The sequence below is a fragment of the Pseudophryne corroboree genome, chromosome 3, assembly GCF_028390025.1.
Source record: "Pseudophryne corroboree isolate aPseCor3 chromosome 3, aPseCor3.hap2, whole genome shotgun sequence".
Taxonomy (NCBI): Eukaryota; Metazoa; Chordata; class Amphibia; order Anura; family Myobatrachidae; genus Pseudophryne; species Pseudophryne corroboree.
This window is the reverse complement of record NC_086446.1, coordinates 379,986,071-380,012,258: the sequence shown is the minus strand read 5'-3', so window position 1 is coordinate 380,012,258 and position 26,188 is coordinate 379,986,071. Positions and strand designations below refer to the sequence as shown.

Sequence of the window (26,188 nt, the reverse complement as noted above, 5' to 3'; positions counted from 1 at the left end):
CGGGTTTCTTATTTGAATTAAGTCCACGAGTGCCGCCTACATACCATACTTATATATATATATATATATATATATATATATATAAAAATAAACGTCTTTTATGTAAAACAGTGGAAGGGCCAAAGTACTTTTCACTGTTATAATTTAAAAATATATATATATTTCAATTCTGTGCATAATTGAGTAGTTATATATTGAACATCCATATCTGAAAATGTAAACAAAGAGTAGCTAAGAAAAAATCAAGTCATGGGTCATGTTTTATTTCCTAGCGAGCTCACTAGTCCCGGCCGCGACCTTTTACCACAGTGGCCGTAGATTGCCTGCTCCGCTAGCAGTTTAACGCATCAGCAGCACCGACGCCTTCTGCCTCCTAGCAACGAGCACACTACTACTGGCAGAGGTCAGACAGGATGGGCGGAATTAGGATATTATACCCGGAAGTTGCAGTCAACGCGCTAGTACGAGTAAGGCGTTGCTTCTGTTTATAGAAATGACGGCCAATAGGAGAGCAGGATGGGAGGAGGTGACTGAATCGCGGGCTGGCATAGGGCAGGTAGTATAAGTGGTCCGTGGTATGTTGTAGAATAATTTAGGAGACCACTGGGGGCTGGTTATTATGTTTGTGACGTTTACTGTGTCATTTAGACGATTTTCTTCTCCTTATTACTGTGTCTTGTAAATATGGTCAGTGTAAATTAACTGTAGCCCTGGTATCACCGCCGATGTTTTGTTATTGGAATGAGAGACATCGAGGAGTCAGTCTGCAATGATTATTACAGATAACAGAGTAGTTGTCTTGTATTTGTACCTGTCATGAGTCTCTCTGTCATGTCCATTTTCAGAAATGGCACTTTCAGTTACATGACTCTATATATGCCCTTTTCTCTAACGTCCTAGTGGATGCTGGGGACTCCGTAAGGACCATGGGGAATAGACGGGCTCCGCAGGAGACTGGGCACTCTAAGAAAGATTTAGTACTACTGGTGTGCACTGGCTCCTCCCTCTATGCCCCTCCTCCAGACCTCAGTTAGAATCTGTGCCCGGACAGAGCTGGGTGCATTTTAGTGAGCTCTCCTGAGCTTGCTAATAAGAAAGTATTTTAGTTAGGTTTTTTTATTTTCAGAGAGCTTCTGCTGGCAACAGACTCTCTGCTACGTGGGACTGAGGGGAGAGAAGCAACCTACTAACTGCGGCTAGGTTGCGCTTAGGCTACTGGACACCATTAGCTCCAGAGGGGTTCGAACACAGGAACCTAACCTTGGTCGTCCGTTCCCGGAGCCGCGCCGCCGTCCCCCTCGCAGAGCCAGAAGCCGGCGGGTTGAAGCAAGAAGACGTCAAAATCGGCGGCAGAAGACTCCTGTCTTCACTGAGGTAGCGCACAGCACTGCAGCTGTGCGCCATTGCGCCCACACTAACCCACACACTCCGGTCACTGTAGAAAGCAGGGCGCAGGGGGGGGGCGCCCTGGGCAGCAATTGATTACCTCCTGGCAAAAGCAGCATATATACAGCTGGGCACTGTAATATGCATGAGCCCCCGCCATTAATTTTACACAAAATCGCGGGACAGAAGCCCGCCGCTGAGTGGGCGGGGCCTTCTTCCTCAGCACTCACCAGCGCCATTTTCTCTCCACAGCTCCGCTGAGAGGAAGCTCCCCAGGCTCTCCCCTGCAGACTCACGGTAGAAAGAGGGTAAAAAGAGAGGGGGGGGCACATAAATTTAGCGCATTAATCATATATACAGCAGCTACTGGGTAAACACTAAGTTACTGTGTGATTCCTGGGTCATATAGCGCTGGGGTATGTGCTGGCATACTCTCTCTCTGTCTCTCCAAAAGGCCTTGTGGGGGTCCTGTCCTCATATAGAGCATCCCCTGTGTGTGGTGTGTGTCGGTACGCGTGTGTCGACATGTTTGACGAGGAGGGCTATGTGGAGGCAGAGCAAGTGCAGATGAATGACGTGTCGGCGCCGACACCTGATTGGATGGATATGTGAACGGTGTTAAATGATAATGTAAACTCCTTGCATAAAAGGTTGGATAAAGCTGATGCCTTGGGACAGTCGGGGTCTCAGCCCATGCCTGATCCTACAGCGCAGAGGCCGTCAGGGTCTCAGAAGCGCCTACTATCCAAAATTGTTGACACAGATATCGACACGGATTCTGACTCCAGTGTCGATGACGATGATGCAAAATTGCAGCCTAAAATGGCTAAAGCCATCCGCTACATGATTATAGCAATGAAGGATGTATTGCACATATCAGAGGAAAACCCTGTCCCTGACAAGAGGGTTTATATGTATGGGGAGAAAAAGCAAGAAGTGACTTTTCCCCCTTCCCATGAGTTAAATGAGTTATGTGAAAAGCGTGGGATTCCCCAGATAGGAAAGTGCTGATTTCCAAAAGGTTACTTATGGCGTACCCTTTCCCGCCAACGGACAGGATGTGCTGGGAATCCTCCCCTAGGGTAGATAAAGCTCTGACACGCTTATCTAAGAAGGTGGCCCTGCCGTCACAGGATACGGCCGCCCTAAAGGATCCTGCAGATAGGAAGCAGGAAAGTATCCTGAAGTCTGTTTATACACATTCAGGTACTCTACTGAGGCCGACGATTGCGTCGGCCTGGATGTGTAGTGCTGTAGCAGCATGGACAGATAATCTGTCTGAGGAACTGGATACCTTAGACAAGGATACCATTTTACTGACCCTGGGGCATATAAAAGACGCTGTCCTATATATGAGGGATGCCCAGAGGGACATTTGCCTACTGGGCTCTAGAATAAATGCAATGTCAATTTCTGCCAGAAGGGTCCTGTGGACTCTGCAATGGACAGGTGATGCCGACTCCAAAAAGCACATGGAGGTTTTGCCTTACAAGGGTGAGGAATTGTTTGGGGACGGTCTCTCGGACCTAGTTTCCACAGCTACGGCTGGGAAGTAAAAATTTTTGCCAAATATTCCCTCACAGCCTAAGAAAGCACCGTATTACCAAATGCAGTCCTTTCGATCACAAAGAAGCAAGAAGGTCAGAGGTGCGTCCTTTCTTGCCAGAGGCAGGGGTAGAGGAAAGAAGCTGCACCATACAGCTAGTTCCCAGGAACAGAAGTCCTCCCCGGCTTCCACTAAATCCACCGCATGACGCTGGGGCTCCACAGGTGGAGCCAGGAGCGGTGGGGGCGCGTCTCCGAAATTTCAGCCACCAGTGGGTTTGCTCACAGGTGGATCCCTGGGCTATACAGATTGTGTCTCAGGGATTCAAGCTGGAATTCGAAGTGATGCCCCCTCACCGTTACCTCAAATCGGCCCTGCCAGCTTCCCCCATAGAAAGGGAAGTAGTGTTAGCGGCAATTCACAAGTTATATCTCCAGCAGGTGGTGGTAAAGGTTCCTCTCCTTCAACAGGGAAGGGGATACTATTCCACAATGTTTGTGGTACCGAAACCGGACGGTTCGGTCAGGCCCATATTGAATTTAAAGTCCCTGAACATTTATCTGAAAAGATTCAAGTTCAAAATGGAATCGCTCAGAGCGGTCATTGCAAGCCTGGAGGAGGGGGATTTTATGGTGTCTCTGGACATCAAGGATGCTTACTTGCATGTCCCCATTTATCCACCTCATCAGGAGTACCTCAGATTTGTGGTACAGGATTGTCATTACCAATTCCAGACGTTGCCGTTTGGGCTCTCCACGGCACCGAGAATATTTACCAAGGTAATGGCGGAAATAATGGTGATCCTGAGAAAACAAGGAGTCACAGTTATCCCATACTTGGACGATCTCCTCATAAAGGCGAGGTCCAGAGAGCAGTTGCTGATCAGCGTAGCACACTCTCAGGAAGTGTTACAGCGGCATGGCTGGATTCTGAATATCCCAAAGTCGCAGCTGATTCCTACGACGCGTCTGCCCTTTCTGGGCATGATTCTGGACACAGACCAGAAGAAGGTGTTTCTCCCGGCGGAGAAGACTCAGGAGCTCGTGACTCTAGTCAGAGACCTCTTAAAACCGAAACAGGTGTCGGTGCATGACTGCACGCGAGTCCTGGGAAAGATGGTGGCATCATACGAAGTCATCCCCTTCGGCAGGTTCCATGCGAGGATCTTTCAGTGGGATCTGTTGGACAAGTGGTCCGGATCGCATCTTCAGATGCATCGGCTGATCACCCTATCCCCCAGGGCCAGGGTGTCCCTTCTGTGGTGGCTGCAGAGTGCTCACCTTCTCGAGGGCCGCAGGTTCGGCATACAGGACTGGGTCCTGAAGACCACGGATGCGAGCCTCCGAGGATGGGGGGGCAGTCACTCAGGGAAGAAACTTCCAAGGGTTGTGGTCAAGTCAGGAAGCTTGTCTGCACATAAATATCCTAGAACTAAGGGCCATATACAACGCCCTGAGTCAAGCGGAGCCTCTGCTTCGCAACCAACCGGTGCTGATTCAGTCAGACAACATCACCGCAGTGGCTCATGTAAACCGCCAGGGCGGCACAAGAAGCAGAGTGGCGATGGCGGAAGCCACCAGGATTCTTCGTTGGGCGGAGAATCACGTGCAAGCACTGTCGGCAGTGTTCATTCCGGGAGTGGACAACTGGGAAGCAGACTTCCTCAGCAGGCACGACCTCCACCCGGGAGAGTGGGGACTTCATCACGAAGTCTTCACTCAGATTACAAATCGATGAGAACTGCCACAGGTGGACATGATGGCATCCCGTCTCAACAAAAAGCTGCAAAGGTATTGCGCCAGGTCAAGAGACCCTCAGGCGATAGCTGTGGACGCACTAGTAACACCGGTCTATGTGTTTCCTCCTCTTCCTCTCATACCCAAGGTGCTGAGAATCGTAAGAAAAAGAGGAGTGAGAACAATTCTCATTGTTCCGGATTGGCCAAGAAGGACTTGGTACCCGGAACTGCAAGAAATGCTCACAGAGGACCCATGGCCTCTGCCTCTCAGACAGGACCTGCTGCAACAGGGGCCCTGTCTGTTCCAAGACTTACCGCGGCTGCGTTTGACGGCATGGCGGTTGAACGCAGGATCCTAGCGGAAAAAGGCATTCCAGATGAATTTATTCCTACGCTGATAAAGGCTAGGAAGGACGTGACAGCAAAACACTATCACCGTATATGGCGAAAATATGTTGCCTGGTGTGAGGCAAGGAAGGCCCCTACAGAGGAATTCCAGCTGGGACGGTTCCTGCACTTCCTACAGTCTGGAGTAACTATGGGCTTGAAGTTGGGGTCCATAAAGGTCCAGATTTCGGCCCTATCCATTTTCTTTCAAAAGGAACTGGCTTCTCTTCCTGAGGTTCAGACGTTTGTTAAGGGAGTGCTGCATATCCAGCCCCCTTTTGTGCCACCAGTGGCACCTTGGGATCTCAACGTGGTGTTGGGTTTTCTGAAATCCCACTGGTTTGAGCTACTTAAGACCGTGGAGCTAAAGTATCTCACGTGGAAGGCGGTCATGCTATTGGCCTTAGCTTCGGCTAGGCGTGTGTCAGAATTGGCAGCTCTGTCATGTAAAAGCCCCAATCTGGTTTTCCATATGGACAGGGCAGAATTACGGACTCGTCCGCAATTTCTGCCGAAGGTGGTGTCATCCTTTCATTTGAACCAACCCATTGTGGTGCCTGCGGCTACTCGTGACTTAGAGGATTCCAAGTTGCTTGATGTAGTCAGGGCTTTGAAGATCTATGTAGCCAGGACGGCTGGAGTCAGGAAAACTGACTCGCTATTTATCCTATATGCATCCAACAAGCTGGGTGCTCCTGCTTCAAAGCAAACCATTGCTCGCTGGATCTGTAACACGATTCAGCAGGCTCATTCTGTGGCTGGATTGCCGCATCCAAAATCAGTGAAAGCCCATTCCACAAGGAAAGTGGGCTCTTCTTGGGCGGCTGCCCGAGGGGTCTCGGCATTACAGCTTTGCCGAGCAGCTACTTGGTCGGGTTCGAACACATTTGCAAAGTTCTACAAGTTTGATACCCTGGCTGAGGAGGACCTTGTGTTTGCCCATTCGGTGCTGCAGAGTCATCCGCACTCTCCCGCCCGTTTGGGAGCTTTGGTATAATCCCAATGGTCCTTACGGAGTCCCCAGCATCCACTAGGACGTCAGAGAAAATAAGATTTTACTCACCGGTAAATCTATTTCTCTTAGTCCGTAGTGGATGCTGGGCGCCCGTCCCAAGTGCGGACTTTCTGCAATACGTGTATATAGTTATTGCTTATTAAAGGGTTATGTTATGTTGGCATCCATTGTTTGATGCTCTTTTGTTGTTCATACTGTTGACTGGGTAAGTTTATCACGAGTTATACGGTGTGATTGGTGTGGCTGGTATGAGTCTTACCCTGGATTCCAAAATCCTTTCCTTGTAATGTCAGCTCTTCCGGGCACAGTTTCCTTAACTGAGGTCTGGAGGAGGGGCATAGAGAGAGGAGCCAGTGCACACCAGTAGTACTAAATCTTTCTTAGAGTGCCCAGTCTCCTGCGGAGCCCGTCTATTCCCCATGGTCCTTACGGAGTCCCCAGCATCCACTACGGACTACGAGAAATAGATTTACCGGTGAGTAAAATCTTATTTTTGTCTCTTACACAAGTGTAGTAACCCACCATGGTTAGACTTTAACTTTTGGCGGTTACATTCCTTCTGAGATTTTATTTTTTTAATACTTTTGGAGCAGTTTTTTGGGTCTACTCCATCTCCCAGTGCCAGGGGCGGATTGGGATTCATTGAACACCAGCCCTGGAAATTTATGGAAGCAGCCCTAATGGGGGTGGAGTCTGTTAAGGGGGAGGGGCTGTCTAGAGGGCGGGGTCACTCAGAGGTCCTGATTCAGAGATAGACACAGTTGGGGCCTTCTTTGCTTCATGTTATGCTAATGTTTACCTGCGACTTTATGCATAGGCTGCTACAATGCCCTTCCCTGATCTGTACGTCTGAATATACAAGGACTGATATGCCCACTTTCAGTGTCTACTGACACTGCAGTCATGCCTTTAATCTACTTCTGATTTTATTGATTTTTTTATTCTACAAACCCCTTTTCTCTAACGTCCTAGTGGATGCTGGGGACTCCGTCAGGACCATGGGGATTAGCGGCTCCGCAGGAGACAGGGCACAAAAATAAAGCTTTAGGATCAGGTGGTGTGCACTGGCTCCTCCCCCTATGACCCTCCTCCAAGCCTCAGTTAGGTTTTTGTGCCCGTCCGAGCAGGGTGCAATCTAGGTGGCTCTCCTAAAGAGCTGCTTAGAAAAAGTTTTTAGGTTTTCAGTGAGTCCTGCTGGCAACAGGCTCACTGCATCGAGGGACTTAGGGGAGAGAAGTGAACTCACCTGCGTGCAGGATGGATTGGCTTCTTAGGCTACTGGACACCATTAGCTCCAGAGGGAGTCGGAACACAGGTCTCACCCTGGGGTTCGTCCCGGAGCCGCGCCGCCGACCCCCCTTGCAGATGCCGAAGATGGAAGAGGTCCAGAAGCAGGCGGCAGAAGACTTTTCAGTCTTCCTGAGGTAGCGCACAGCACTGCAGCTGTGCGCCATTGTTGTCAGCACACTTCACACAGCGGTCACGGAGGGTGCAGGGCGCTGGGGGGGCGCCCTGGGCAGCAATGTATAATACCTTTTTTATGGCTAAAAATACATCGCATATAGCCCCTGGGGGCTATATGGATGTATTTAACCCCTGCCAGGTCTCAGAAAAACGGGAGAAGAAGCCCGCCGAAAAGGGGGCGGGGCCTATTCTCCTCAGCACACAGCGCCATTTTCCCTCACAGAAATGCTGGTGGGAAGGCTCCCAGGCTCTCCCCTGCACTGCACTACAGAAACAGGGTTAAAACAGAGAGGGGGGGGCACTGATTTGGCGATATGACTACATATATTAAAATGCTATAAGGGAAAAGCACTTATATAAAGGTTGTCCCTGTATAATTATAGCGTTTTTGGTGTGTGCTGGCAAACTCTCCCTCTGTCTCCCCAAAGGGCTAGTGGGTCCTGTCCTCTATCAGAGCATTCCCTGTGTGTGTGCTGTGTGTCGGTACGTGTGTGTCGACATGTATGAGGACGATGTTGGGAGGCGGAGCAAATTGCCTGTAATGGTGATGTCACTCTCTAGGGAGTCGACACCGGAATAGATGGCTTATTTAAGGAATTACGTGATAATGTCAACACGCTGCAAGTCGGTTGACGACATGAGACGGCCGGCAAACATATTAGTATCTGTCCAGGCGTCTAAAACACCGTCAGGGACGTTATAATGCCCATTTTACCTCAGTCGGTCGACACAGACACGGACACTGACTCCAGTGTCGACGGTGAAGAAACAAACGTATTTTCCTTTAGGGCCACACGTTACTTGTTAAGGGCAATGAAGGAGGTGTTACATATTTCTGATACTACAAGTACCACAAAAAAGGGTATTATGTGGGGTGTGGAAAAACTACCTATAGTTTTTCCTGAATCAGATAAATTAAATGAAGTGTGTGATGAGGCGCGGGGTTCCCCCGATAGAAAATTATTGGCGGTATACCCTTTCCCGCCAGAAGTTAGGGCGCGTTGGGAAACACCCCTTAGGGTGGATAAGGCGCTCACACGCTTATCAAAACAAGTGGCGGTACCGTCTCCAGATACGGCCGCCCTCAAGGAGCCAGCTGATAGGAGGCTGGAAAATATCCTAAAAAGTATATACACACATACTGGTGTTATACTGCGACCAGCGATCGCCTCAGCCTGGATGTGCAGCGCGGGGGTGGCTTGGTCGGATTCCCTGACTGAAAATATTGATACCCTTGACAGGGACAGTATTTTATTTACTACAGAGCATTTAAAAAAATGCATTTCTATATATGCGAGATGTACAGAGGGATATTTGCACTCTGGCATCAAGAGTAAGTGCGATGTCCATATCTGCCAAAAGATGTTTATGGACACGACAGTGGTCAGGTGATGCAGATTCCAAACGGCACAAAGATGTATTGCCGTATAAAGGGGAGGAGTTATTTGGGGTCGGTCCATCGGACCTGGTGGCCACGGCAACTGCTGGGAATTCCACCGTTTTTACCCTAAGTCACATCTATGCAGAAAAAGACACCGTCTTTTCAGCCTCAGTCCTTTCGTCCCCATAAGCATATCTGCCCAGGGATAGAGGAAAGGGAAGAAGACTGCAGCAGGCAGCCCATTCACAGGAGCAGAAGCCTTCCACCGCTTCTGCCAAGTTCTCAGCATGACGCTGGAGCCGTACAGGACCCCTGGATCCTACAAGTAGTATCCCAGGGGTACAGATTGGAAAGTCGAGACGTTTCCCCTCGCAGGTTCCTGAAGTCTGCTTTACCAACGTCTCCCTCCGACAGGGAGCCAGTATTGCAAACAATTCACAAGCTGTATTCCCAGCAGGTGATAATCAAAGTACCCCTCCTACAACAAGGAAAGGGGTATTATTCCACACTATATTGTGGTACTGAAACCAGATGGCTCGGTGAGACCTATTCTAAATCTGAAATATTTGAACACTTACAAAGGTTCAAATCAAGATGGAGTCACTCAGAGCAGTGATAGCGAACCAGGAAGAAGGGGACTATATGGTGTCCCGGGACATCAGGGATGCTTACCTCCATGTCCCAATTTGCCCTTCTCACCAAGGGTATCTCAGGTTCGTGGTACAGACTGTCACTATCAGTTTCAGACGCTGCCGTTTGGATTGTCCACGGCACTCCGGGTCTTTACCAAGGTAATGCCCGAAATGATGATTCTTCTTCGAAGAAAATGGACGACCTCCTGATAAGAGCAAGGTCCAGAGAACAGTTGGAGGTCGGAGTAGCACTATTTCAAGTAGTTCTACGACAGCACGGGTGGATTCTAAATATTCCAAAACCGCAGTTGTTTCCGACGACACGTCTGCTGTTCCTAGGGATGATTCTGGACACAGGCCAGAAAAAGGTGTTTCTCCCGGAGGAGAAAGCCAGGGAGTTATCCGACCTAGTCAGGAACCTCCTAAAACCAGGAAAAGTGTCAGTGCATCATTGCACAAGAGTACTGGGAAAAATGGTGGCTTATTACGAAGCGATTCCATTCGGCAGATTCCACGCAAGAACTTTTCAGTGGGATCTGCTGGACAAATGGTCCGGATCGCATCTTCAGATGCATCAGCGGATAACCCTATCTCCAAGGACAAGGGTGTCTCTCCTGTGGTGGTTACAGAGTGCTCATCTTCTAGAGGGCCGCAGATTCGGCATTCAGGATTGGATGCTGGTGACCACGGAGGCCAGCCTGAGAGGCTGGGGAGCAGTCACACAGGGAAAAAATTTCCAGGGAGTGTGATCAAGTCTGGAGACTTTTCTCCACATAAATATACTGGAGCTAAGGGCAATTTATAATGCTCTAAGCTTAGCAAGACCTCTGCTTCAAGGTCAGCCGGTATTGATCCAGTGGGACAACATCACGGCAGTCGCCCACGTAAACAGACAGGGCGGCACAAGAAGCAGGAGGACAATGGAAAAAACTGCAAGGATTTTTCGCTGGGCGGAAAATCATGTGATAGCACTGTCAGCAGTGTTCATTCCGGGAGTGGACAACTGGGAAGCAGACTTCCTCAGCAGGCACGACCTCCACCCGGGAGAGTGGGGACTTCATCGGGAAGTTTTCCACATGATTGTGAACCGTTGGGAAAGACCAAAGTTGTACATGATGGCGTCCCGCCTGAACAAAAAACTGGACAGGTATTGCGCCAGGTCAAGAGACTTTCAGGCAATAGCTGTGGACGTTCTGGTAACACCGTGGGCGTACCAGTCGATGTATGTGTTTCCTCCTCTGCTTCTAATACCCAAGGTATTGAGAATTATAAGACGTAGAGAAGTAAGAACTATACTCGTGGCTCCGGATTGGCCAAGATGGACTTGGTACCCGGAACTTCAAGAGATACTCACAGAGGACTCGTGACCTCTGCCGCTAAGAAGGGACTTGCTTCAGCACGTACCATGTCTGTTCCAAGACTTACCGCGGCTGCGTTTGACGGCATGGCGGTTGAACGCCGGATCCTAAGGAAAAAAGGCATTCCGGAAGAGGTCTTTCCTACCATGGTCAAAGCCAGGAAGGACGTGACCGCACAACATTATCACCACATGTGGCGAAAATATGTTGCGTGGTGTGAGGCCAGGAAGGCTCCACGAAGAAATTTCAACTCGGTCGATTCCTGCATTTCCTGCAAACAGGAGTGTCTATGGGCCTCAGATTGGGGTCCATTAAGGTTCAAATTTCGGTCCTGTCGATTTTCTTCCAGAAAGAATTGGCTTCAGTTCCTGAAGTCCAGAAGTTTCTCAAGGGAGTACTGCATATACAACCCCCTTTTGTGCCTCCAGTGGCACTGTGGGATCTCAACGTAGTGCTGGGATTCTTCAAATCACATTGGTTTAAACCGCTCAAATCTGTGGATTTGAAATATCTCACATGGAAAGTGACCATGATGTTGGCCCTGGCCTCGGCCAGGCGAGTGTCAGAATTGGCGGCTTTGTCTCACAAAAGCCCATATCTGATTGTCCATTCGGACAGGGCAGAGCTGCAGACTCGTCCCCAGTTTCTCCCTAAGGTGGTGTCAGCGTTTCACCTGAACCAGCTTATTGTGGTACCTGCGGCTACTAGGGACTTGGAGGACTCCAAGTTGCTAGATGTTGTCAGGGCCCTGAAAATATCGGTTTCCAGGACGGCTGGAGTCAGGAAAACTGACTTGCTGTTATCCTGTATGCAACCAACAAACTGGGTGCTCTTGCTTCTAAGCAGACGATTGCTAGTTGGATGTGTAGTACAATTCAGCTTGCACATTATGTGGCAGGCCTGCCACAGCCAAAATATGTAAATGCCCATTCCACAAGGAAGGTGGGCTCATCCTGGGCGGCTGCCCGAGGGGTCTCGGCATTACAACTCTGCCGAGCAGCTACGTGGTCGGGGGGAGAACACGTTTGTAAAATTCTACAAATTTGATACCCTGGCTAAAAAGGACCTGGAGTTCTCTCATTCGGTGCTGCAGAGTCATCCGCACTTTCCCGCCCGTTTGGGAGCTTTGGTATAATCCCCATGGTCCTGACGGAGTCCCCAGCATCCACTAGGACGTTAGAGAAAATAAGATTTTACTTACCGATAAATCTATTTCTCGTAGTCCGTAGTGGATGCTGGGCGCCCATCCCAAGTGCGGATTGTCTGCAATACTTGTACATAGTTATTGGTACAAAAATCGGGTTATTATTGTTGTGAGCCGTCTGTTCAGAGGCTCCTACGTTGTCATACTGTTAACTGGGTTCAGATCACAAGTTGTACGGTGTGATTGGTGTGGCTGGTATGAGTCTTACCCGGGATTCAAAATCCTTCCTTATTGTGTACGCTCGTCCGGGCACAGTATCCTAACTGAGGCTTGGAGGAGGGTCATAGGGGGAGGAGCCAGTGCACACCACCTGATCCTAAAGCTTTATTTTTGTGCCCTGTCTCCTGCGGAGCCGCTAATCCCCATGGTCCTGACGGAGTCCCCAGCATCCACTACGGACTACGAGAAATAGATTTATCGGTAAGTAAAATCTTATTTTTTTGACCTTATATGTTTCAAAGCACAGGGAGGGGAAGCACACACTACATACAACACAGTACAGGGAGGGAGCACACACTACATACAGCACAGTACAGGGAGGGGGAGCACACACTACATACAACACAGTACAGGGAGGGAGCACACACTACATACAGCACAGTACAGGGAGGGTGCACACTCTATATACAGCACAGTACAGGGAGAGAGCACATACTACATACAGCACAGTACAGGGAGGGAGCACACACTACATACAGCACAGTACAGGGAGGGAGCACATACTATATACAGTACAGGGAGGGAGCACCCACTACATACAGCACAGTACAGGGAGGGAGCACACACTACATACAGCACAGTACAGGGAGGGAGCACACACTACATACAGCACAGTACAGGGAGGGAGCACCCACTACATACAGCACAGTACAGGGAGGGGGAGCACACCCTACATACAGCACAGTACAGGGAGGGAGCACACACTACATACAGCACAGTACAGGGAGGAGGAGCACATACTACATACAGTACAGTGAGGGGAAGCACACACTACATACAGCACAGTACAGGGAGGGAGCACACACTCTATATACAGCACAGTACAGGGAGGGTGCACACACTATATACAGCACAGTACAGGGAGAGAGCACATACTACATACAGCACAGTACAGGGAGGGAGCACACATTACATACAGCACAGTACAGGGAAGGAGCACACACTACATACAGTACAGGGAGGGAGCACACACTACATACAGCACAGTACAGGGAGGAGGAGCACACACTACATACAGCACAGTACAGGGAGGGGGAGCACACACTACATACAGCACAGTACAGGTAGGAGGAGCACACACTACATACAGCACAGTACAGGGAGGGAGCACACACTACATACAGTACAGTACAGGTAGGAGGAGCACACACTACATACAGTACAGTACAGGGAGGGAGCACACACTACATACAGCACAGTACAGGGAGGGAGCACACACTACATACAGCACAGTACAGGGAGGGAGCGCACACAAGTAGTGAAACACAGACACAGGGGACCAGCACACCGGAATCTGTCCCAGTGGCCAATCCACCCCTGATTACATACATAGCCACCACATTATACGAATAGCACCACATTACACGTATAGCACCTCATTACACAAATAGTACCACATTACATACATAGCCACCACATTACGGCCCTCAATCCGAGTTGTTCGCTCGCTAGCTGCTTTTAGCAGCATTGCACACGCTAAGCCGCCGCCCTCTGGGAGTGTATCTTAGCATAGCAGAATTGCGAACGAAAGATTAGCAGAATTGCGAATAGAAATTTCTTAGCAGTTTCTGAGTAGCTCGAGACTAACTCCTACACTGCGATCAGTTCAGTCAGTTTCGTTCCTGGTTTGACGTCACAAACACACCCAGCGTTCACCCAGACACTCCCCCATTTCTCCAGCCACTCCCGCGTTTTTCCCAGAATCGCCTGCGTTTTTCCGCACACTCCCATAAAACGACCAGTTTCCACCCAGAAACACCCACTTCCTGTCAATCACACTACGATCACCAGAACGATGAAAAATCTTCGTTAGGCCGTGAGTAAAATACCAAACTTTTGTGCTAATTTACTTGGTGCAGGCGCACTGCGAACATTGCGCATGCGCAGTTTGCGACTAATCGCACCGTTGCGAAAAAAACTAACGAGCGAACAACTCTGAATGACCCCCAACATACGTAGCCACCGCATTACATAGATAGGTCCATCATCATGGACAGATATCGGGCAGCTATAGGGCTGAAGGACTTTGCATAAGAGATTGTCCCAGGGCTGGCTGTGAGTGCTGCCTGGTCAGCTGGCATCCTGAGAACAAAGTATGTCCTGCTCCTGTCCAGTCCCCAAACCATACACTGTGACGGGGACGCCCTAACCCTTACACTAACATGATAATGCAAATAATGTAATTAAAATTAACCTCTCTGCTGGGTCCCCTTCAGTGCTCAGTCATCGCTCTGGCCAGTTCAGTGAGAGTGCGGGAGCTGGGGTGCGGCGGGTGTAGTGAACCCGGCTCCGACCATCGCTTTGCTGCTGCTCCCAGGCCGGGCTCATTGAAGAGCCCTCTGGCCGAGGCCAGAGAGAGGATGTTGCTGGGCTGGTTACATTTCTCCAGCTCCCCCATTGGTAGAACAGCTTCACCACTTTTCACGGCTAGCGGCACCGGGAAGTACCCACTAGCCTAACTTCCGGATTGCATTCCAATGAACCGCAAGTACTGGAGGCAGTGTGAGCCAGCCCGAGTGTGAATCAGCCTGCCTGGGGGGGATATGGGACCGGCCCATCGGAATCTGTCCTGGTGGGCCAATCGCCCCTGCCCACTGCTAAGGGTGAAAAAGGAACACTGAGAATAACACTTTCTGCTGCGGGGTACACTGGGCTCCACAAGTCTGGACAATGGGGTGTTGAGTAGGATCTTGATTCGATGCACCAACAGGCTCAAAGCTTTGACTGTTCCCAGAATGCACAGCGCCGCCTCCTCTATAACCCCGCCTCCCAGCACAGGAGCTCAGTTTGTTAGTTGGTGCTGCAGTAAGCAGGCACTTAACAGAGGGGCTGCTCCAAGCAGCCCTGAGAAAAGCTTTTTATGAGGTAAAAAGTGAAGACTTCAAGGGCAGCAGCAGTGGTAAATGTCTTCTGACATTCTCTGCTGCAGCTCCAGCTCTCCCCAGCGGCGCTGTACACTCCCGAGCCCTGGTTGCCGGGTACCTACAGCGGAGGCTCCGGTTTTCTTCACGTTAGGCACACACGGCTGGGGCTCTCCAGGATCGCGTGGCCGTGCTTCGGGAGGTGGTAAGTGACCCGGTCTTTATCGCGATCCGGCGCGGTCAGTGGGAGGCGGGCCGCGCGCGCTGGCGGTGGACACTGTGGCAGTACAGGCGATCCCACTAGATCACCAGGGCATGGGCGCAGGTCAGGTTTTCTCTCAAAACCGATTTTAATATCGCCCACAGTACCCGGTGGTTTTGCCAGCAAGGGGGATAAGGCTTAGACCTGAAGCCCCTCCCCCAGCCCCAGGGCGCCATTTCCAGCAAGTGTTCCCACCCTGGAGCTGCATCTCTGTCTTTCCTCACTCCCTGTCAGTGTCTGCGGCGCCATTACTCCTCAGCTCACTGTTCCTGCGACTGCTTGGGCAAATCCTCCTATGTAAAGCCGCCTGGTTGTCAGCGCTGTGCCTTTACATGACACTTAAGTATTCTACCTGCCTTTTTAGTCAGTGTTAGTTAAGAAAGAGTGCACTTAGTCAGGGTTTCCTAGTACAATTACCCTGTGATATACATCCAGTTTCTTACTGTGTAGTGTTATATCTATTGACTATATAGCTGTGTAAGCTAGTCCAGTGCAGTATTATTGTCTGTAATAACCTCTGCATTGTACAAACTGTGACTATTTGTGTGTGCATTGATAGCTGAGTGGTGTCCATCTCGTGTCTTTCACTCAACTTGCTATCCCTAAATTCTATAACCTGAGGGGGCTTGGTGCGTCAGGTGTTATTTAATATAGGATTTTCACAAAGATATACCGTATTACGTATTTTTCTCTGTGATTTAGTCACCATATCTCTCCTTTATCTCTGCTGGTGCTGACTACACTGCGCAGGGGTTTGGGTTTAGGGATATAGTGCTGCTAATAATTGTACTGTTTTACCTCATACTGCAAGTTATATCATGTCTGCTTCTGAGGGTAACTGTTCTGAGGCGGAACACACTGCTGGTGTTGCTGAAGCCACAGGCACATATGGGGAGACTATAGCAGCTGTGGGCTCTGGTTCTGGGGGCTCCTTGCCCCCCCAGTGGGACTGTGGCAACGGAGGCACATATTGACCCTCCGTGGGCCGCTTTTTCCACGCTTCTGCATACGCTAGTTCATAAACTAACACCCCCTATGGGACCCCCAATGCCGGTACAACCGTATGTGGTCCCTGCAGCTAACCCGCCGTGTGCGGACGATTTATCTGCTCAATTAAAGAAGTTGAACCAGTCCCTGACTACTAAAAAGTCTGACCAACACTCGCCTAAGTCCAAGAGGTCCTCTAAGCGAGTGCTCGTCTCCTCACAATCCACTGCTGTCACTGACACCTCATCTGATGAAGACAGCACATACACTGACCCCACAGGTTCTGACTCAGATACGGCTGATGGGGAGGGTAGTTCACATGTGGATGTTCCTGATCTTTTGGAGGCTATTAAATTAATTCTGCAGATTACGGATGATCCCGAGCCATCCGTTCCTCCTAAGAAACCAGATTGGTTCAAGCGTCAGAAGGTGATTAAACAAATTTTACCTCACTCTGACCACCTAGTGGATATACGTCAGGAACCCTGGCAAAGCCCGGGTACGAAGTTTGTGCCTCAAAAGAAGATGCTGGCTTGCTATCCCCTCGCGCCAGAGCTGTCTAAGAATTGGGAAACGCCTCCTCCAGTAGACTCACATGTGGCTAGGATGGTGGTTTCCTCAGCTCTACCTGTCACTACCGTCACGTCTCTAAAAGAGCCTAAACGTGTCGAGGGTTGTCTAAAAGCGATTTACACCCTCACGGGTGCTGCACAATGGCCCACTATTGCAGCTACATGGGCGGCAGAGGCTATTGAAGCATGGGCCTTGGAGTTAGAGGCTGAAATCTCCTCTGACCATGCTAGACAATGCTTGTCATATATTGTCACAGCTTCTCGCTATATTAAAGAGGTGGCTTCTGATGCCGGTATCCTAGCAGCCAAGGCCTCTACTACGTCAGTCCTGGCTCGCAGGATATTGTGGCTGAGATCCTGGTCTGTGGATCTGGACTCTAGAAAAACCCTGGAGGTACTCCCTTTCAAGGGGGATATTCTGTTTGGGGAGGACTTAAATAAGATAGTGGCTGACTTGGCTACTGCCAAAACTGCCTGTCTGCCTAATACAGCTCCTTCTGTGTCGAAGGCCAAAGGCACGTCCTTTCGCCCCTTTCGTCCTTCAGGTAAAGCAAAAGGTCAGGCGTACCATAAGCAGGCCCGCACTTCCAAACCTGGTGAGCCGAAGCCCAAAAGAGCCTGGGCTGCCTGTCAGCCAGCAGCCAAGACCGATAAGCCTGCCGCATGACGGGGCGGGCCTCCCCCTGGGGTAGCCCAGGGTGGGGGGCCTGCTTCTAGGGTATACTCAGGAATGGTTGAAGACCACTTCAGATGCCTGGGTACGGGAAGTCGTCACTCGAGGTTACGCCATAGCCTTCAAAAACCGACCCCCTCATCGATTTTGCCAGACAGACGTCCCGTCGGACAAGACAAAGGCAAACACTCTGCATTCGGTTGTACAGACCCTCCTGGATACAGGAGTCGTAGTACAGGTGCCTCTTGCTCAGAGTGGCCAGGGGTACTATTCTCCGCTGTTTCTAGTTCTGAAACCGAATGGGTCCTCCCGGCCCATTCTCAACCTCAAGGCACTGAATAAGTTTGTGAAGGTTTCCAAGTTCCGTATGGAAACCCTTCGCTCTATAGTTCTGGCCTTGGAACCTGGGGACTACATGGTCTACCTGGACATACAGGATGCTTACCTGCATATTCCTATAGCAGTGTCAACAATACCTGAGGTTCGCTATTGGCAACCTCCATTACCAGTTTCGGGCGTTACCTTTTGGTTTAACAACGGCTCCGCGAGTCTTCACCAAAGTTATGGCGGTGATGACGGTGGTACTCCACCGTCAAGGGGTCAGGATACTGCCGTATCTGGACGACTTGTTAATCCTGGCAAATTCCCCAGATCTTCTCCTGCGTCATCTGGATATGACGGTCCGGTTTCTACAAGCCCACGGGTGGCTCATCAACTGGAAGAAATCCTCCCTGGTCCCTGCTCAGAGCATGGTGCATCTGGGAGCGCTGTTGGACACTCACAACCAGAGGTTGTTCTTGTCACAGGAGAAAGTCCTGAAACTTCAGGACAGGATTCGTTGCTTCCTTTCTCGTCCGCAAGTGTCGATACATTCGGCAATGCAAGTGCTGGGCCTCATGGTGTCAGCATTCGACATAGTGGAGTATGCTCAATTCCATTCTCGCCCCCTCCAGAAGCTGATTCTAGCCAAGTGGGACGACCTGCCTCACCGGATCAGGTCTCACATGATCTCTTTGACTCCGGAGGTCCGTCTGTCACTGCTCTGGTGGCTCCTGGACCGACAATTGTGCAGAGGCCGTCCCTTCTGGTTCTGTTGACCACAGATGCCAGTCTAAGAGGTTGGGGCGCGGTGCTGGAGCAACACTCCCTTCAGGGTTGGTGGACCAAGGAGGAATCTCTCCTCTCGATCAACATTCTGGAATTGCGGGCGGTCTTCAATGCGTTGAACCTAGCCCAGCATTTGATTCAGAACCGTCCCGTTCAAGTACAGTCGGACAACGCCACCACAGTGGCTTACATAAATCATCAAGGCGGCACTCAAAGCCATTTGGCAATGAAGGAAGCCTCACGGATTCTACGTTGGGCAGAACGCCATCTACCGGCAATATCGGCAATATTCATTCCAGGAGTCCTGAATTGGGAAGCAGACTTTCTCAGTCGTCAGGACGTGCATGCCGGCGAGTGGGGCCTCCATCCAGAAGTGTTTCAACTCCTCGTGGAAAGGTGCGGTCTTCCAGATGTGGATCTGATGGCGTCTCGACACAATCACAAGGTTCTGGTCTTCGGAGCAAGGACAAGGGATCCTCAAGCAGCATTCGTGGATGCGCTGGCAGTGCCGTGGAGGTTTCGGCTGCAGTACGTGTTCCCTCCGGTGTCACTCCTGCCCAGGGTAATTCGGAAGTTCAAGCAAGAAAAAGGAAATCTGCTTCTCATAGCTCCGGCGTGGCCCAGACGGCACTGGTTCTCAGACCTGCAAGGCCTATCGTCAGAGCGTCCACTTCTACTTCCACAACGCCCAGACCTCCTCGTTCAGGGCCCCTGTGTCTACCAGTACCTAGCCCGGCTGTCTTTGACGGCATGGCTCTTGAAGCTTCCGTCTTAAGAGCTAAGGGTTTTTCTGAAGAGGTCATTAAAACTATGTTGCGGGCCTGGAAATCGGCCTCTACTCGGATTTACCATCGGGTCTGGCATTCCTACTTTGGTGCGCATCTAACCATTATGACGCTTCCAAGTTTAGTACAGCCAAACTTTTGGCTTTTCTACAGCAGGGCCTAGATTTAGGCCTGCGTCTGGCCTCCCTCAAGGTTCATATTTCTTCCTTGTCGGTGTGGTTTCAGAGAAAAATTGCGACTTTACCTGATGTTCATACTTTCACTCAGGGTGTGTTGCGTATCCAACCTCCCTATGTCCCGCCTGTGGCTCCTTGGGACTTGTCGGTGGTTGTGGAGGCGTTGCAGGAGCCTCCATTTGAACCTCTTGGTTCAAGCTGACCTTAAGTGGCTTTCCCTTAAGGTGGTGTTCTTGCTGGCTATTGCCTCTGCTAGAAGAGTGTCGGATTTGGGTGCCATGTATTGTAGTTCCCCATATCTGATTTTTCACCATGACCGGGCGGTTCTTAGGACTCGTCCCGGATATTTACCTAAGGTGGTATCTTCGTTTCACCGTAATCAGGAGATTGTGGTTCCAGCTTTTGTCTCTCCTGATTTGTCTCCCAAAGAGCGGTCTTTGGATGTGGTACGGGCTCTCTGTATCTATGTGAAGAGAACTGCTTCTATTCGAAAGTCTGATTCTCTCTGTGTTTTGTTTGGATTTCACAAACGTGGCTGGCCTGCTCACAAGCAGACCCTGGCCAGGTGTATTAGAATGGTGATTGCGCATGCTTATGTGAAGGCTGGTCTGTCAGCTCCTGTTCACATTACGGCCCATTCTACTCGGTCTGTTGGACCTTCTTGGGCGGCCCAACGTGGTGCGACCCTTGACCAATTGTGCAAGGCGGCTACGTGGTCCTCCGGGAACACGTTCATAAGGTTCTATGCCTTCGATACTGCCGCTTCCCAGGATGCTTCCTTAGGACGCCGGGTTCTTGTGCCCGCTACAGTGCGTCCCCTCCCATAAGGAACTGCTTTAGGACATCCCCATTGTCCAGACTTGTGGAGCCCAGGGTACCCCGCAGCAGAAAACAAGTTTTATGGTAAGAACTTACCCTTGTTAAAACTCTTTCTGCGAGGTACACTGGGCTCCACAAGGCGCCCACCCTGACGCACTTAGCTTCTTTGGGTTGATATGGCATTAGCCGCTGACACTTCTCTTGTCGTGAGAGTGTGGTGTATGTGGCGCACACACACACACACACACACACACACACACACACACACACACACACACACACACACACACACACACACCGGCCAGCTGTAACATTAAAACCACCTACCTGATATTGTGTAGGTCCCCCTTATGCCGCCAAAACAGCTGTGGCCTCTCGAAATACAGACTTCACAAGACCTCTGAAGATGTCCGGTGGTATCTGGCACCAAGACGTTATCAGCAGATTCTTTATGTTTACAGTACATCCCAGAGATGTTCAGTTGGATTGAGATTTTGGGGAATTTGAAATCCAAGTCCGCACCTTCAATTTTTGTAATGTTCTTGAACAATTTTTGCTGTGTGCATTATCCTGCTGAAAGAGGTCACTGCCATCAAGAAATACTGTTGCCATGAAGGGATATACTTGATCTGCAACATTGTTTAGTTAATGTGTCAAAGTAACATCTGCATGAATGCCAGGACCCAAGGTTTCCCAGCAGAGCATTGCCTAGAGCAGTGAAGGGCATGCTGGAAGTGCCAAAGGTTCCCCATCACTGGCCTAGAGCGTCCCACACTGCCTTGGCAGACTAGCTTTCTTCCCATAGTGTTTCCTGGTGCCATCTCTTCCCCAGGTAAATGACGCACACACACTTTCCATTATTCCATGGTCCAGTTCTCTTGTTAAAGTCACGCAGATTTTTACGCTTGCCCGTTTTTCCTGCTTCCAACATATCAACTTCAAGAACCAACTGTTCACTTGCTGCCTAATAGAGCCTACCTCTTGACAGTTGCCATTGTAATGATATAATCAATGTTACTCACTTCACCTGTCAGTGGTTTGAATGTTATGGCTGATCGGTGTGTGTGTATATATATATATATATATATATATATATATATATATATATATATATATTTCTCTGACGTCCTAGTGGATGCTGGGACTCCGTAAGGACCATGGGGAATAGCGGCTCCGCAGGAGACAGGGCACAAGAATAAAAGCTTTAGGATCAGGTGGTGTGCACTGGCTCCTCCCCCTATGACCCTCCTCCAAGCCTCAGTTAGATTTTTGTGCCCGAACGAGAAGGGTGCAGGCTAGGTGGCTCTCCTGAGCTGCTTAGAATAAAAGTGTATTTTAGGTTTTTTATTTTCAGTGAGTCCTGCTGGCAACAGGCTCACTGCATCGTGGGACTAAGGGGAGATGAAACGGACTCACCTGCGTGCAGAGTGGATTGGGTTTCTTAGGCTACTGGACATTAGCTCCAGAGGGACGATCACAGGTTCAGCCTGGATGGGTCCCGGAGCCGCGCCGCCGGCCCCCTTACAGAGCCAGAAGAGCGAAGAGGTCCGGTGAAATCGGCGGCAGAAGACGATCCTGTCTTCAGACTAAGGTAGCGCACAGCACCGCAGCTGTGCGCCATTGCTCTCAGCACACTTCACACTCCGGTCACTGAGGGTGCAGGGCGCTGGGGGGGAGCGCCCTGAGACGCAATATAACAGATAATACCTTAGGTTGGCAAAAGAATACATCACATATAGCTCTTGGGCTATATGGATGTATTTTAACCCCTGCCATTATTACAGAAAAGAGCGGGAGATAAGGACGTCGTGAAGGGGCGGAGCCTATCTCCTCAGCACACAAGCGCCATTTTCCCTCACAGCTCCGCTGGAAGGACGGCTCCCTGACTCTCCCCTGCAGACTTGCTACAGAATCAGGGTAAAAAAGAGAAGGGGGGGCACTATTGGCAGCTAAAAATTATATAAACAGCAGCTATAAGGGAATAACACTTATATAAGGTTATCCCTGTATATATATATATAGCGCTTGGTGTGTGCTGGCAGACTCTCCCTCTGTCTCTCCAAAGGGCTTGTGGGGTCCTGTCCTCTATCAGAGCATTCCCGGTGTGTGTGCTGTGTGTCGGTACGTGTGTGTCGACATGTATGAGGAGGAAAATGATGTGGAGGCGGAGCAATTGCCTGGGTTAGTGATGTCACCCCCTAGGGTGTCGACACCTGACTGGATGATCGTATTTAAAGAATTAAGTGATAATGTCAGCACTTTGCAAAAAACGGTTGATGACATGAGACAGCCGGCAAATCAATTAGTGCCTGTCCAGGCGTCTCAGACACCGTCAGGGGCCCTAAAACGCCCGTTACCTCAGTGGGTCGACACAGACCCAGACACAGATACTGAGTCTAGTGTCGACGGTGAGGAGACAAACGTAATGTCCAGTAGGGCCACACGTTACATGATCACGGCAATGAAGGAGGCATTGAACATTTCTGACACTACAAGTACCACAAAGAAGGGTATTATGTGGGGTGTGAAAAAACTACCAATAGTTTTCCCTGAGTCAGATGAGTTAAATGAGGTGTGTGATAAAGCGTGGGTTTCCCCCGACAAAAAACTGCTAATTTCTAAAAAATTATTGGCACTATATCCTTTCCCGTCAGAGGTTAGGACGCGTTGGGAAACACCCCCTAGGGTAGATAAGGCGCTCACACGTTTATCTAAACAAGTAGCGTTACCGTCTCCTGATACGGCCACCCTCAAGGAACCAGCAGATAGAAGGCTGGAAAATATTCTTAAAAGTATATACACACATACTGGTGTTATACTGCGACCAGCAATCGCTTCAGCCTGGATGTGCAGTGCTGGAGTCGCGTGGTCGGATTCCCTGACTGAAAATATTGATACCCTGGATAGGGACAATATACTGCTAACTATAGAGCATTTGAAGGATGCATTACTATATATGCGTGATGCACAGAGGGATATCTGCACCCTGGCATCAAGAGTAAGTGCTATGTCCATTTCTGCCAGAAGAGCGTTATGGACGCGACAGTGGTCAGGCGATGCGGATTCCAAACGACATATGGAAGTATTGCCGTATAAAGGGGAGGAGTTATTTGGGGCTGGTCTATCGGACCTGGTGGCCACGGCAACGGCTGGAAAATCCACCTTTCTCTATCGTCCTAGTGGATGCTGGGGTTCCTGAAAGGACCATGGGGAATAGCGGCTCCGCAGGAGACAGGGCACAAAAAGTAAAGCTTTACGATCAGGTGGTGTGTACTGGCTCCTCCCCCTATGACCCTCCTCCAAGCCTCAGTTAGATTTTTGTGCCCGGCCGAGAAGGGTGCAATCTAGGTGGCTCTCCTAAAGAGCTGCTTAGAAAAGTTTAGCTTAGGTTTTTTATTTTACAGTGAGTCCTGCTGGCAACAGGATCACTGCAACGAGGGACTTAGGGGAGAAGAAGTGAACTCACCTGCGTGCAGGATGGATTGGCTTCTTGGCTACTGGACATTAGCTCCAGAGGGACGATCACAGGTACAGCCTGGATGGTCACCGGAGCCTCGCCGCCGGCCCCCTTGCAGATGCTGAAACGAGAAGAGGTCCAGAATCGGCGGCAGAAGACTCCTCAGTCTTCTTAAGGTAGCGCACAGCACTGCAGCTGTGCGCCATTTTCCTCTCAGCACACTTCACACGGCAGTCACTGAGGGTGCAGGGCGCTGGGAGGGGGGCGCCCTGGGAGGCAAATGAAAACCTTTTTTGGCTAAAAATACCTCACATATAGCCTCCGGGGGCTATATGGAGATATTTAACCCCTGCCAGAATCCACTAAAGAGCGGGAGACGAGGCCGCCGAAAAAGGGGCGGGGCCTATCTCCTCAGCACACAGCGCCATTTTCCTCACACAGCTCCGCTGGTCAGGAAGGCTCCCAGGCTCTCCCCTGCACTGCACTACAGAAACAGGGTAAAACAAGAGAGGGGGGGCAAAATTGTGGCAAAACTATATTATTAAAGCAGCTATACAGGGAGCACTTATTATAAGGCTATCCCTGTCATATATAGCGCTTTTGGTGTGTGCTGGCAAACTCTCCCTCTGTCTCCCCAAAGGGCTAGTGGGGTCCTGTCTTCGTTAAGAGCATTCCCTGTGTGTCTGCTGTGTGTCGGTACGTGTGTGTCGACATGTATGAGGACGATATTGGTGTGGAGGCGGAGCAATTGCCAAATATGGGGATGTCACCTCCTAGGGGGTCGACACCAGAATGGATGCCTTTATTTATGGAATTACGGGATAGTGTCAACACGCTAAAGCAGTCGTTTGACGACATGAGACGGCCGGACAATCAATTAGTGCCTGTCCAGGCGCCTCAAACACCGTCAGGGGCTGTAAAACGCCCTTTGCCTCAGTCGGTCGACACAGACCCAGACACAGGCACTGATTCCAGTGGCGACGGTGACGAATCAACCGTATTTTCTAGTAGGGCCACACGTTATATGATTTTGGCAATGAAGGAGGCGTTACATATTGCTGATACTACAGGTACCACAAAACAGGGTATCATGTGGGGTGTGAAAAAACTACCTATAGTTTTTCCTGAATCAGATGAATTAAATGAGGTGTGTGATGAAGCGTGGGTTGCCCCCGATAAAAAAAAATGCTAATTTCAAAGAAGTTATTGGCTTTATACCCTTTCCCGCCAGAGGTTAGGGCGCGCTGGGAAACACCTCCTAGGGTGGACAAGGCGCTCACACGCTTATCAAAACAAGTGGCGTTACCCTCTCCTGAGACGGCCGCACTTAAAGATCCAGCAGATAGGAGGATGGAAAATATCCAAAAAAGTATATACACACATACAGGTGTTATACTACGACCAGCTATAGCGACAGCCTGGATGTGCAGTGCTGGGGTAGCTTGGTCAGAGTCCCTGATTGAAAATATTGATACCCTGGATAGGGACAATGTTTTACTGTCTTTAGAGCAAATAAAGGATGCATTTCTTTATATGCGTGATGCACAGAGGGATATCTGCACACTGGCATCACGGGTAAGTGCTATGTCCATTTCGGCCAGAAGAAGTTTATGGACGCGACAGTGGTCAGGCGATGCGGACTCAAAACGGCATATGGAAGTTTTGCCGTATAAAGGGGAGGAGTTATTTGGTGTCGGTCTATCGGATTTGGTGGCCACGGCTACAGCCGGGAAATCCACCTTTTTACCTCAAGTCACTCCCCAACAGAAAAAGACACCGACTTTTCAACCGCAGCCCTTTCGTTCCTTTAAAAACAAGAGAGCAAAGGGATATTCATATCTGCCACGAGGCAGAGGAAGGGGGAAGAGACAGCAACAGGCAGCTCCTTCCCAGGAACAGAAGCCCTCCCCCGCTTCTACAAAAGCCTCAGCATGACGCTGGGGCTTCTCAAGCGGACTCGGGGGCGGTGGGGGGTCGTCTCAAGAATTTCAGCGCGCAGTGGGCTCACTCGCAGGTAGATCCCTGGATCCTGCAGATAATATCTCAGGGGTACAGGTTGGAACTAGAGACGGATCCACCTCGCCGTTTCCTGAAGTCTGCTTTACCAACGTCCCCCTCCGACAGGGTGACGGTCTTGGAAGCCATTCACAAGCTGTACT

The 26,188-nt window shown here is 50.2% G+C and overlaps 1 protein-coding gene across 3 annotated transcripts in view; it reads left to right on the top strand.

Moving 5' to 3' along the window:
• Positions 1-391: 391 nt before the first annotated feature.
• The window catches only part of DCAKD (dephospho-CoA kinase domain containing), a 155,224-nt gene continuing 129,427 nt past the window's right edge, over positions 392-26,188 (top strand). The window contains exon 1 of one of the 3 annotated variants that reach the window (XM_063959982.1): positions 392-467. The gene's annotated coding sequence lies outside the window, so the exon portion shown is untranslated. The other 2 variants (XM_063959980.1, XM_063959981.1) reach the window with 2 other exon arrangements.